We start from the raw sequence: 15,201 nt of genomic DNA on the forward strand, positions 1-15,201 counted from the left end.
TTAGGGGTTTCATATATTGTGTTAGCTAACTAACGGAGAGAAGTGTCCTCTCTTATCTCCGTGCTTGGTCGACGCTACGTACTACAGGTATACAGAGGACTCGACACGCTAGCTAGCTAGCTAGTAAGCAAATGAAGGAAACCATTAAGTACAGAAAATTGTCATGAACATATACAGAGAGAAGTGATCGACCTCTCCTTCTCCGAGAGATTGGTCGAATAACAAATTTTCGTATATCAGTTCGATGCTACTAGCTACATATATACAATATAAGATCTATTACAATCCTTAAAAGTCTGAAGTCAAGTGCTACATGGTATTCTCCAGCTTTGTTGATGACGTGGTCAAGAAAGAATCCCGTCAATTCCTATTGAATTGCTTTTATGCGATCATGTGGTAGGAGCTCATCCCGCACCTGCTAGATCTAAATCGAAGAAGAGGGTCAATACATGTGTATGAATGAAACTCAACAAAAATGATGGTAATAAAATACAATTGTGAATATTTTTGCTTACGCACTTGATATTGTTTTTCAGTGTAGCCCCACTTATTCTTGGCCGTCTCGTTGTAGATCAACTCGCAAACGTAGTATCAACAGAAATTATTTCCTTGTTCCTGCCACAAGCACTTTACAAGAAATAGAGGTCAATCAAACTGATAAGCAAGCATGCTAAATGCTATTGATAAAACTAGCTACAATCAATGGGAGATGCGCGGAACTAGGTAGTAGTACTTACTTTCGGTTGTTTAAATGTCAGCTCGGTCGACAGTCCCGGAGAAATTGCAGTGAACTTTTTCCAAACTCTGCCAGACAAAGAAAATAATTACTTGATATCAGGAAATGAACAAAGTTGCCGATATGGTGCGACAATGATGGATTGAACTTACTTTTGGAGCATTCCAGTCATGTCCGCATAGTCCTTGGGATCTTTTCGTCTCGAGCCTAAGACGGTTACTTCTTCCTTCTCAAGCTTAATCACTAGGAGAATAAAGTGGAAGCTGCGCACGCATGCACAACTCCTTAGTTACATGACTATAGCCTCGAGTAATAAGGGAAACCGTATATGCACAAGACAGTAACACTCACCTGAAGTTGTAAGGAAAGAGTATTTTATCTTTTGTTTGATTTTTGAGCAATGATCTGAGCAAGTTGTCGTCGGTCTCTTCGGCTTTTTTGACCATGCATTCATGTATGACATTTGGGTTAATGAACCCAATGTCATAGATTTGTGCTTTTCTGCATTCGACGATCTTCAATCTGCATAATATAGTGAGGATAATTATATATACATGAAATGAAAGAGCTGAGCTATATATATATATTACTTATAGACAGTAGCAAGCCACAAAGTGATTTGTTGAGGGCCTTTTGATTGTAAAACTGAAAAACTCGTCAAAATCAACAGTTAACCGTTCTTGGCCAATGAAGTCATTGTCCTCTTTAATCAGCAGTGACAAAGCATCCTTTCCAGACTCTCTGCAGGTTTTCATGTACCAGTCATGGAATCTTCGCATCATCGTTGTTAGAGCAAGAGTATCTTTGACGAGAGGCTTCCCGTAATGGTATTTGAATTCCTCCACCTCCATTGTTTCAAATTCAAAATCGTCGGGCAAGTAATCATCAATAGTGAAACCGGGCAGCAGCGGCAGATTTGCGACGATATCACTAGACACCTTGAGCTTGAGGAATGATTGATTCTCATGTTCTCCGAGCTGGGGAATTTTCTTCCCACTTCTTTGTTCTTTTAACCTTTTATCAGTTGAAGTAGTTCCCGACTGGCGCGCTTCTTGCACTATCTTTTTAAGACAGCGGAGATGGTTGTTATCCGACGAATGCGGTGGTGCTCGCTTCAGGGCATTGAGAGTGCGCTTCGCTTTCACCAGATCTATCTTCTCCTCCGGAGGTGGATGTTTCTCAACTCTTTTCGTTTCAAAGAAGTCATTCACTTGGGTTTGAACGATGTACTCATTTTCCTCCATGGTCATCTCGTATGGTAACTTGTCTAGAGTCTTGAGAGACGATGGACCGTATCTATATTGCCTCCTGCCTCTGGCTGTACTGCTAGACGCCGGAGCAGCCGGAGTGGCTGCGGCTGTCTTCTTTCATTGCTTAAGAGGCGGAGCAGCCAGAGGCGGACTGCTACGACGCACCGGAGCAGCCGGAGCGGCGGCGTCTGTGTTCCGTCGTCGCTTACAAGGTGGCGAAGGAGGAGGCGGGCTGCTCGGACGCGCTAGAGCAAGCGGAGAAGGAGGCGGAGTACTGCCGCTGTCACGCACCGGAGTAGGAGGCGGAGTGCCCTGATCACTCGCCGGAGGAGGAGGAGGAGACGGAGTGCCTAGCTGACTCGCCGGAGCCCTGAAGTTCAAAAGGTTGATGTGCTCCTTCCGCCATAGACACAGAGTCTTCATAGCAAGACCCAGCTGAGTCTCCCCATCACCTGTAGGGTGCTCAAGATGGAGCTCCTCAAATCCCTCCATTATTTTGTCCACCATCACAACAGCATAGCCTTGTGGAATCGGACGGCAGTAAAAAGTTGCTCTGGGTGAAGGAGGGTACACAGAGCCGACAGCCGCCTTGACTTTGAGTTGAAGCCATTGCGTCATAAGGTGGCACTGGTGTCAAACCGTGATAAAATCCATGGGGTAGCTAGGACCCATCAAGTCAGGCTGCTGAACAAGCTCAGTGGAAGCCACGCTAATGAGAATGTTCAAAGCCCAGCCCATGTGAGGAATTATTTATGATCTTCTTTTTTTTTGCGAATTTCAATTATTTATGATCTCGTACCCCTCCAAAAAAATTATTTATGATCTCGTTGTCCTTTTTCCATTTTTGTTGCATGAGCTGAGGAGACTGGAGATATTGAAGCAGTTTAATATCTACTGCTGCATGGCCTATACTTTCCATTTATATGTACGAAAATGGTAAATTCTTACCTTTTTTTCAGTGACACCTACTCTTTTTTTCTTTTCCAAATTAAATTGCAGTCGGCCACTAGAGGTAGCAGACTACACACTGCCAGATTGGAGACATCACACAGAGACAGAGCATACACTTGTTTGGTATGGTACTTTGGTGGCATTTACAACATCTTTCCAAGCAAAGGAAAGTCTTGTTCTGAATTCCGCGGCTGGATTGCCATTCATAACGGGACTCTCTACACAACATTTCTCAAAGTCAAAGGTGCAGAGTTCCAGGCATAGTGTCGGTCTATGGACTCTACTGTTGTCGAATTATCGGTCTTTTATCTTTCTACTTATCAGACTATTGGTGTTTGGCTGTGTGCATCCTAGTTATGCAGAGGCCGGGTGATACTCTTAATGCTTTGTATCATTTTGATGCTACATTTTTGAGATAATAAAAGCGCCCTTTATCGAAAAAAGGTGCAGAGTTCCATCTTTTTTTTTATTTGGCTACTACTAAGCACTGAGAGACAGACTGAATACAAGCGCCATGTTGCTAAGGACAGTAGAAGCAAGGGAACACCTCTGTTTCAGCTGCCAGTTTGCTAAGTACTCCCAATTATGCCCTGGCATTAATCTTGTATACGATTGTTTTGATATCTTTCAAACACTTAAGCAAGCAATCAATAAGCCTTCTTTTTCTTGGAGAGCAACACCCACTCTTTTGGCCTGGAGCAAGGTTTACCAGGAATTACCACATCTTCAGAAGATTACTTTACGGATGCAGGAATTACCACATCTTCAGACTTCCACACAACATTTGGGTTGCTAGCTTCATGTTACACAGATCTTTGTAAAATAATTTCGGTTTGTGAGAAATATTTATTCAGGTCTAAAGAAGATGAGTCCTGCAGAAATCAGTCTCTACATATTTATTTAGTCGCGAGTTTCATGCCGTCTGGGTCAATTTCCTTTCCCGGGTCAGTAGTGAGATTATCTCACTGCTACCCTCACTGTCCATCAGTTGTAGTCAATTACCTTGGGCTCTAGAACACTAACTGGATCTTGTTTACTTCCCACACATGGATGCCGTGTGACCCGTCATCTCGGATGAAGGGCAAAAACATAAATTGTAGTCTGATCAAGGAGAAAGGGTTTTCAGAGAGTTGCAAAAGCAAAAAAGAATTGTTGTAGTCTGTCAGACAACCTCTGAGCCACCCTGAACTAGTGTGACCCAGGCAGGTACGATCCTCTACAGCCATCGGATGGCTCCCATCAGGAGAATCCTGGCCGTTAATCACGCTCTGGCGCAGAGGTTAGAATGCATCAACCAGACAAATCTCCCTGCCCTGCCCTGCCCTGGCCGTTAATCACGCTCTGGCGCAGAGCTTGAAGTTGAACCTGCCCTGCCCTGCCCTGCTTTGGGTACTCAACAAGCAGACTCTGGCGATCTAATTTCTGCAAAGTAGAGTAGTTGGCTGGAACTCGAAACGATCAAGCAGCAAGAAACAAACACACGAACGCACGTCTCTTTCTTGTATTTCTGTCAATCACATGCTCGTAAGCTGCGAAACTCACGCATTTTCTGTTGATGCTTTTCCACTTGTTGGCAAGAAAGAAAGAAAACAAGGTAAGGTAAAACGGCAGATGAGCAAATCATCAAAACAAAACAGATGCATCCATCCATCCATGAAACCAATTATAAAGGACGGAAGGAAAAAGGCACGCATGGAGAAATCAGACAGGAATCAAGATTACATATCACGCTTGGGAGGGGCCAGCTAAGATCAAACCAAATCAATCCGTCGATGGGAGGATGCATAAATAAATCAATAAATAGGCGCAAGGATTACGATGAAGGAAGGGCGGGAACGGATTAGTACACCGACCTGGACTGGATCGCACGGATGAGGGACGAACTCAACTCCTTGCCTTGCTTGCCACCGCTTTGTCTGCTCGGCTCTGCTCGGAGGATGACTGGTGGAACTGGGAGAAAGACGAACTCTAGGTCCTCTCTTCTCCTCGTCGCGGGCTCCTTCTGCTGGACGTTCCCTCAGCTCCTCTCCTCGCCATCGCCCAAGACCCAAGTCCTAAGTCACACGCGTACCCCGCACGCGGATGGATGGCTATTACTGGTATATATAGGAGAAGAAGAGGAGCCGGCGGTGCCACGGATCAGTGACGTGGCGCTGGCCAGACCCTTGATGGCTGGATGGTGGGCATCCCAAGGGCATTTAGTGACGTGATGATGATGATAATAACACACAGCCATTTCCAAGAAACAGAATAATTAAGTGGCACGGTCCGCTTTTACAGTGGCCTGTAGCCGAGTTCAAGTCCCTCCAAGTCAGACGAGTTTGTAAAAAAAAGTCAATTTCCAGGTCAATCCAATTATTCTGATTTATTTGGGGATGTACAAATAGTCAATATTCAAGCCAGTCCAGTTATTCTAGTTTCTTCAAGGATGCCAAAAAAAGTCAAGCTCATTGGTTCTAGAGTTTGTTATTTATATTTCTAAAATGTTCAAGCATTCTTTGATGTTGATCGGTCTAGGCAGTCCCTGTTCTCTCATTTCACAAGAATAACAAGTATATGCTAGTTAGCATTCACAAGCAAATGTATCTGGTAACCTATAGATCCATGGGCTTGGAGCCTCGAAAAGTACAAATTAATTGTGTGATCAACAAGTCCTCTACATCATCAACTAGAAACATTTTGGTTTCATCACATCTTCAAAGACATACAATCCGAGCCATACACATACATGTAATGCAGTGGTGTTTTAACAATCTCGATAGACATTAAATAGACTGGCCAGCGATATTGTACCAACCAGAACACTGAGGCCAACGATCAAACGATTGGATTCGAGGTGCACCCAAGTACCTAAGTGTGGGATACGCATGGTAAGCAAATGGTAGCTCCATCAGCAGACCTACACATGACCAATGAGCTCGACCACGCGGCGGTTGTTCCTGTGGATGAACAACTTTGCTCCCAAGCGGCCAATGGTCCCGTCGAACGGTCGTTCAACTTGTTGAGCCTGTCCAACTTTCACTCGTTTGATCACCATCAAGATATATTCCATCCTTGCGCTTCGGGGTTGCTCTCCACGCCGGTGGTAAATTGGGGCCGGGAACATCGGGGTGGCTGCTCATGATCACCAAGACTGCATCAAGGATCACAGGAAACATATCAAGACTAGAGACCAACAAAACAACAACTCTTTACTGTGGATTCGAAGCAGTACATACACGCGGCCCTGCCATGGAGGTTCCATACTGCTTGTAGAGGAAAACGTCGAGCTTCATGCTGACACTCTTGTCGACGCTGAGCTTCTTCTCCAGCACACAATCTGAGCCATATAGTCATACAACAAGACAACCACATGAGCAATACACATAGGGAAACCAATTATATATGTATCTCACCCTGCAAACTAATTTACTGTTACTTGTACAAATATTCACGCTATATATATGCATCTCTCCCTGCAAACTAATTAACTGATACTCCATTTCAAGAAAACTAATTGATACGGAGTCCTTGTACAAATATTCAGTATGTGAAGTTAGCACAGTTTTGTTCATGATCCAAACCAAAACTAAACACAAGTTATTGCTCTGTTTGTTTTTCAGGCAAAGATAAGAGCTGGATCATGGTTCAGACTGTAACCTACTCAAGTTATTGTCATCGGAGTACAGATAAGTAGCAGGACAACGATGCTGCATTAACAGCTTCAGTTAAATATATTATTTTATTTATTTATTTCTTTGCATCGCCACCTGTATCCGTATCCAGCAATACTAAAGTTCCAAATGCTAATCTCAAGATGACAAGTCTCACCTATGGCACCAACATGCTTCAATAAATAGATTTCACTATGAATATCATAAGCATGGCATAAGTATCATGAGTATGGCATAAACGGATGAATCTCAAGGGACAACAAAATTGTACTGTAGTGATATCATGGCATTAGTATCACGAGTCACAAAACAGAGCCGCTGAGTGAGACCAATAAATCCTAGGATATCAACTGCTTGCCTTGCTTGCGACTGCTTTGCTTGCTCTGCCCGGAGGGTGACTGGTGGAACGGGGACAAAGAGGAAAGGGCAGAAGTTGGAAGACAGACTCTCAGGTCAGGCCCTCTCTTCTCCTCGCCGCCCCCTCTGGTGGTCCTCTCGTTTCCTTGCCGCGGGCTCCATCCGCTGGATGTCCCATCAGCTCCTCTACTCGCCAGGAGCTATATATGCATAGGAACCTACCAAGTAGTAGTAGCAGTAGAGATTCATCCATCCAAGCCTGTAGTGTCCATCACTTGTTCCATGTTAAAAGCTAGCAAGATGGCAGGACTGCAACCGGCAATCCGAAAATCAATCAAGCATTCAAAATGGATGAATGCTGGTGAATTAGATACAAACATACATACGTAGAATTATCCATATAGAATAGAGAGGTAGTATGAATTAGGGCTATGCACCAAGCAGCTTGGCGTTGAGTGGCGATGCTTAGGCAGGACGGAGCGTAGAAGAGTTATCGAGCATAGCAAAACAGCTGTGTACCGTCAGTCATAGCTCTGAAGAAAGAAATAACCAACAGGGTCAGCTGTTTATTTATTCGGAGTTGAGAGTTGAGCAAATTATTTATTCTGTAACTAGCAGACATAGATTTATTCTATAACTAGCAAACATAGTACAAGAAAGAAACAACCTACTTAGCTAGTAGGTGACCATGAGCAGGAGCAAACATGATACTATGAATAAACTAGAACCAAAGCAGACAGGAAGGATCTCAAATGGGAGGCACAGATATCACCCAATCACCCTAGGAAAATTGAACTACACAAGAAGAAGCTAATAGGGGTCATGGGAGTCATGGAAAAAAATTTGAACTACAGAGGGAGGGAGAGAGATGGTACATCATATCTAGTTTTAGTGAGGCTCAATACACCTTAAAAAGTATTGCATATTCATGGAAGAAATTGAAACCGAAAAGGGATGAATGCTCCGATTTTAAACAAATTTAGTACAGCTAAAACTGCACGTACATACAAACTGAGCCAAAGTGCTTTAGTACTGTTGCACGTACAAAGTGAAACGAAACTTGATGTGTACAATCCATGTCAGTGAACCAAAGTGTTTTTGTACACACACAGTTTGCTCCAGTTTCAGTTTTGGAAAGGAACCAAAAGGTGCAAAAGGAGGAGGAAGCAACAGTCCATGTCACTGCAAAAGGTGCAATATCCAAAATTACAAGTCAACAGTCAATACATGCTCAGCTTTCAAGAAAGTTAATGCACATTTACATGCTCATTTAGCAAACAAACAAATTGTATCAACTTAATAATTAGTCATGCAAAGGGGCAATATCCAAAACTGCACGCCAGGAACCTAGATGATCCACTTGACAACAGGAGCAGGTATGCATGATCAATATTCACTTAAGACTCCAGCCTTCCATGAAACTGGACAATATAAATTCATACTTACAAAGTTAGTCGTGCAAGGGTCTTTTGGATCCAAAGAAACTTGCACATCAGAAAACTACATGAACTGTCAACATGATCAATATATATGTTGAATTGTTGATCAATCTACTAGTCACGCAAAGTTTGACATATCAGAATATGGTTTTTAGGACAGTACAACACCGTAAAAGAATCACTTTTACAAGATAATGAAGAAGAGACTGGAGTTTGCTTGCCTGGCCGATGAAACCGTGGCAATGATCACAAATGAGCGCCAGGATCCAGCCGACAGAGAGCATGGTCTTCCTCTTATGCATGCCAAAAACAGCTCTAACTTGCCCTACAGGATCGCCAGTTCCCTACACAAGCATGGACAAGGGAAGTTAAGCAACCAAGCATCCAGAATTAATATAACCCAGTTGCATCCTCAGATATCCTAGCTAACTTGCACACCCAGTCAAGGCTACAAAAATGTGAACCGAGAGTACACCACACCATGCAATGGCAACAAAATATAGGTTGCTTCATTTGACTCACCTCTCTGGGCATGAGTGATCTTAGGACGATCCTGGCAGAAAAAAAGAAGAAAGGGGGCCATTAGTTGCTCCAGTCCAAAGCAGTAAACAAGCAGTACTAGTCTTTCCCCATGCAAAGAAACCAAGCAAGGCCTAGAGCTGATTTAGCTATCTGTATACATCCAAAGGTAGCCTTTCAAGAACTAGACAGTCTAAGACTGAACATGAAGTGCTTGAAACATGCTACTGCCATATGATTCATTGATGTGGAATAATAGAAATAGCCGATCGATCGGTCACACCAGACTAAGTGGCAGAGCTCATCTTGCATGTATTAAAAATCAGAAGATAGACCATCAACACAACAATGACAGATTGACAAGGCTCTTTTTACAGTCCTAAGTCGCACGCGTACCCCGCACGCGGATAGATGGCTATTACTGGTATATATAGGAGAAGAAGAGGAGCCGGCGGTGCCACGGATCAGTGACGTGGCGCTGGCCAGACCCTTGATGGCTGGATGGTGGGCATCCCAAGGGCATTTAGTGACGTGATGATGATGATAATAACACACAGCCATTTCCAAGAAACAGAATGATTAAGTGGCACGGTCCGCTTTTACAGTGGCCTGTAGCCGAGTTCAAGTCCCTCCAAGTCAGACGAGTTTGTAAAAAAAAGTCAATTTCCAGGTCAATCCAATTATTCTGATTTATTTGGGGATGTACAAATAGTCAATATTCAAGCCAGTCCAGTTATTCTAGTTTCTTCAAGGATGCCAAAAAAAGTCAAGCTCATTGGTTCTAGAGTTTGTTATTTATATTTCTAAAATGTTCAAGCATTCTTTGATGTTGATCGGTCTAGGCAGTCCCTGTTCTCTCATTTCACAAGAATAACAAGTATATGCTAGTTAGCATTCACAAGCAAATGTATCTGGTAACCTATAGATCCATGGGCTTGGAGCCTCGAAAAGTACAAATTAATTGTGTGATCAACAAGTCCTCTACATCATCAACTAGAAACATTTTGGTTTCATCACATCTTCAAAGACATACAATCCGAGCCATACACATACATGTAATGCAGTGGTGTTTTAACAATCTCGATAGACATTAAATAGACTGGCCAGCGATATTGTACCAACCAGAACACTGAGGCCAACGATCAAACGATTGGATTCGAGGTGCACCCAAGTACCTAAGTGTGGGATACGCATGGTAAGCAAATGGTAGCTCCATCAGCAGACCTACACATGACCAATGAGCTCGACCACGCGGCGGTTGTTCCTGTGGATGAACAACTTTGCTCCCAAGCGGCCAATGGTCCCGTCGAACGGTCGTTCAACTTGTTGAGCCTGTCCAACTTTCACTCGTTTGATCACCATCAAGATATATTCCATCCTTGCGCTTCGGGGTTGCTCTCCACGCCGGTGGTAAATTGGGGCCGGGAACATCGGGGTGGCTGCTCATGATCACCAAGACTGCATCAAGGATCACAGGAAACATATCAAGACTAGAGACCAACAAAACAACAACTCTTTACTGTGGATTCGAAGCAGTACATACACGCGGCCCTGCCATGGAGGTTCCATACTGCTTGTAGAGAAAGACGTCGAGCTTCATGCTGACACTCTTGTCGACGCTGAGCTTCTTCTCCAGCACACAATCTGAGCCATATAGTCATACAACAAGACAACCACATGAGCAATACACATAGGGAAACCAATTATATATGTATCTCACCCTGCAAACTAATTTACTGTTACTTGTACAAATATTCACGCTATATATATGCATCTCTCCCTGCAAACTAATTAACTGATACTCCATTTCAAGAAAACTAATTGATACGGAGTCCTTGTACAAATATTCAGTATGTGAAGTTAGCACAGTTTTGTTCATGATCCAAACCAAAACTAAACACAAGTTATTGCTCTGTTTGTTTTTCAGGCAAAGATAAGAGCTGGATCATGGTTCAGACTGTAACCTACTCAAGTTATTGTCATCGGAGTACAGGTAAGTAGCAGGACAACGATGCTGCATTAACAACTTCGGTTAAATATATTATTTTATTTATTTATTTCTTTGCATCGCCACCTGTATCCGTATCCAGCAATACTAAAGTTCCAAATGCTAATCTCAAGATGACAAGTCTCACCTATGGCACCAACATGCTTCAATAAATAGATTTCACTATGAATATCATAAGCATGGCATAAGTATCATGAGTATGGCATAAACGGATGAATCTCAAGGGACAACAAAATTGTACTGTAGTGATATCATGGCATTAGTATCACGAGTCACAAAACAGAGCCGCTGAGTGAGACCAATAAATCCTAGGATATCAACTGCTTGCCTTGCTTGCGACTGCTTTGCTTGCTCTGCCCGGAGGGTGACTGGTGGAACGGGGACAAAGAGGAAAGGGCAGAAGTTGGAAGACAGACTCTCAGGTCAGGCCCTCTCTTCTCCTCGCCGCCCCCTCTGGTGGTCCTCTCGTTTCCTTGCCGCGGGCTCCATCCGCTGGATGTCCCATCAGCTCCTCTACTCGCCAGGAGCTATATATGCATAGGAACCTACCAAGTAGTAGTAGCAGTAGAGATTCATCCATCCAAGCCTGTAGTGTCCATCACTTGTTCCATGTTAAAAGCTAGCAAGATGGCAGGACTGCAACCGGCAATCCGAAAATCAATCAAGCATTCAAAATGGATGAATGCTGGTGAATTAGATACAAACATACATACGTAGAATTATCCATATAGAATAGAGAGGTAGTATGAATTAGGGCTATGCACCAAGCAGCTTGGCGTTGAGTGGCGATGCTTAGGCAGGACGGAGCGTAGAAGAGTTATCGAGCATAGCAAAACAGCTGTGTACCGTCAGTCATAGCTCTGAAGAAAGAAATAACCAACATGGTCAGCTGTTTATTTATTCGGAGTTGAGAGTTGAGCAAATTATTTATTCTGTAACTAGCAGACATAGATTTATTCTATAACTAGCAAACATAGTACAAGAAAGAAACAACCTACTTAGCTAGTAGGTGACCATGAGCAGGAGCAAACATGATACTATGAATAAACTAGAACCAAAGCAGACAGGAAGGATCTCAAATGGGAGGCACAGATATCACCCAATCACCCTAGGAAAATTGAACTACACAAGAAGAAGCTAATAGGAGTCATGGGAGTCATGGAAAAAAATTTGAACTACGGAGGGAGGGAGAGAGATGGTACATCATATCTAGTTTTAGTGAGGCTCAATACACCTTAAAAAGTATTGCATATTCATGGAAGAAATTGAAACCGAAAAGGGATGAATGCTCCGATTTTAAACAAATTTAGTACAGCTAAAACTGCACGTACATACAAACTGATCCAAAGTGCTTTAGTACTGTTGCACGTACAAAGTGAAACGAAACTTGATGTGTACAATCCATGTCAGTGAACCAAAGTGTTTTTGTACACACACAGTTTGCTCCAGTTTCAGTTTTGGAAAGGAACCAAAAGGTGCAAAAGGAGGAGGAAGCAACAGTCCATGTCACTGCAAAAGGTGCAATATCCAAAATTACAAGTCAACAGTCAATACATGCTCAGCTTTCAAGAAAGTTAATGCACATTTACATGCTCATTTAGCAAACAAACAAATTGTATCAACTTAATAATTAGTCATGCAAAGGGGCAATATCCAACTGCACGCCAGGAACCTAGATGATCCACTTGACAACAGGAGCAGGTATGCATGATCAATATTCACTTAAGACTCCAGCCTTCCATGAAACTGGACAATATAAATTCATACTTACAAAGTTACTCGTGCAAGGGTCTTTTGGATCCAAAGAAACTTGCACATCAGAAAACTACATGAACTGTCAACATGATCAATATATATGTTGAATTGTTGATCAATCTACTAGTCACGCAAAGTTTGACATATCAGAATATGGTTTTTAGGACAGTACAACACCGTAAAAGAATCACTTTTACAAGATAATGAAGAAGAGACTGGAGTTTGCTTGCCTGGCCGATGAAACCGTGGCAATGATCACAAATGAGCGCCAGGATCCAGCCGACAGAGAGGATGGTCTTCCTCTCATGCATGCCAAAAACAGCTCTAACTTTCCCTACAGGATCGCCAGTTCCCTACACAAGCATGGACAAGGGAAGTTAAGCAACCAAGCATCCAGAATTAATATAACCCAGTTGCATCCTCAGATATCCTAGCTAACTTGCACACCCAGTCAAGGCTACAAAAATGTGAACCGAGAGTACACCACACCATGCAATGGCAACAAAATATAGGTTGCTTCATTTGACTCACCTCTCTGGGCATGAGTGATCTTAGGACGATCCTGGCAGAAAAAAAGAAGAAAGGGGGCCATTAGTTGCTCCAGTCCAAAGCAGTAAACAAGCAGTACTAGTCTTTCCCCATGCAAAGAAACCAAGCAAGGCCTAGAGCTGATTTAGCTATCTGTATACATCCAAAGGTAGCCTTTCAAGAACTAGACAGTCTAAGACTGAACATGAAGTGCTTGAAACATGCTACTGCCATATGATTCATTGATGTGGAATAATAGAAATAGCCGATCGATCGGTCACACCAGACTAAGTGGCAGAGCTCATCTTGCATGTATTAAAAATCAGAAGATAGACCATCAACACAACAATGACAGATTGACAAGGCTCTTTTTACAGTCCTAAGTCGCACGCGTACCCCGCACGCGGATGGATGGCTATTACTGGTATATATAGGAGAAGAAGAGGAGCCGGCGGTGCCACGGATCAGTGACATGGCGCTGGCCAGACCCTTGATGGCTGGATGGTGGGCATCCCAAGGGCATTTAGTGACGTGATGATGATGATAATAACACACAGCCATTTCCAAGAAACAGAATGATTAAGTGGCACGGTCCGCTTTTACAGTGGCCTGTAGCCGAGTTCAAGTCCCTCCAAGTCAGACGAGTTTGTAAAAAAAAGTCAATTTCCAGGTCAATCCAATTATTCTGATTTATTTGGGGATGTACAAATAGTCAATATTCAAGCCAGTCTAGTTATTCTAGTTTCTTCAAGGATGCCAAAAAAAGTCAAGCTCATTGGTTCTAGAGTTTGTTATTTATATTTCTAAAATGTTCAAGCATTCTTTGATGTTGATCGGTCTAGGCAGTCCCTGTTCTCTCATTTCACAAGAATAACAAGTATATGCTAGTTAGCATTCACAAGCAAATGTATCTGGTAACCTATAGATCCATGGGCTTGGAGCCTCGAAAAGTACAAATTAATTGTGTGATCAACAAGTCCTCTACATCATCAACTAGAAACATTTTGGTTTCATCACATCTTCAAAGACATACAATCCGAGCCATACACATACATGTAATGCAGTGGTGTTTTAACAATCTCGATAGACATTAAATAGACTGGCCAGCGATATTGTACCAACCAGAACACTGAGGCCAACGATCAAACGATTGGATTCGAGGTGCACCCAAGTACCTAAGTGTGGGATACGCATGGTAAGAAAATGGTAGCTCCATCAGCAGACCTACACATGACCAATGAGCTCGACCACGCGGCGGTTGTTCCTGTGGATGAACAACTTTGCTCCCAAGCGGCCAATGGTCCCGTCGAACGGCCGTTCAACTTGTTGAGCCTGTCCAACTTTCACTCGTTTGATCACCATCAAGATATATTCCATCCTTGCGCTTCAGGGTTGCTCTCCACGCCGGTGGTAAATTGGGCCGGGAACATCGGGGTGGCTGCTCATGATCACCAAGACTGCATCAAGGATCACAGGAAACATATCAAGACCAGAGACCAACAAAACAACAACTCTTTACTGTGGATTCGAAGCAGTACATACACGCGGCCCTGCCATGGAGGTTCCATACTGCTTGTAGAGGAAGACGTCGAGCTTCATGCTGACACTCTTGTCGACGCTGAGCTTCTTCTCCAGCACACAATCTGAGCCATATAGTCATACAACAAGACAACCACATGAGCAATACACATAGGGAAACCAATTATATATGTATCTCACCCTGCAAACTAATTTACTGTTACTTGTACAAATATTCACGCTATATATATGCATCTCTCCCTGCAAACTAATTAACTGATACTCCATTTCAAGAAAACTAATTGATACGGAGTCCTTGTACAAATATTCAGTATGTGAAGTTAGCACAGTTTTGTTCATGATCCAAACCAAAACTAAACACAAGTTATTGCTCTGTTTGTTTTTCAGGCAAAGATAAGAGCTGGATCATGGTTCAGACTGTAACCTACTCAAGTTATTGTCATCGGAGTACAGGTAAGTAGCAGGA

General features: G+C 43.0%; 1 non-coding gene across 1 annotated transcript; it reads right to left on the bottom strand.

Moving 5' to 3' along the window:
• Positions 1 to 4,094: 4,094 nt before the first annotated feature.
• On the bottom strand, positions 4,095 to 4,237 carry LOC123140245 (small nucleolar RNA U3). Its single transcript, XR_006469889.1, has one exon. It is a non-coding gene; the product is annotated as a small nucleolar RNA U3 (small nucleolar RNA).
• Between the last annotated feature and the right edge of the window lie 10,964 nt (positions 4,238 to 15,201).

The sequence above is a fragment of the Triticum aestivum genome, chromosome 6B (genome assembly GCF_018294505.1).
Source record: "Triticum aestivum cultivar Chinese Spring chromosome 6B, IWGSC CS RefSeq v2.1, whole genome shotgun sequence".
In the NCBI taxonomy this organism is placed as follows: Eukaryota; Viridiplantae; Streptophyta; class Magnoliopsida; order Poales; family Poaceae; genus Triticum; species Triticum aestivum.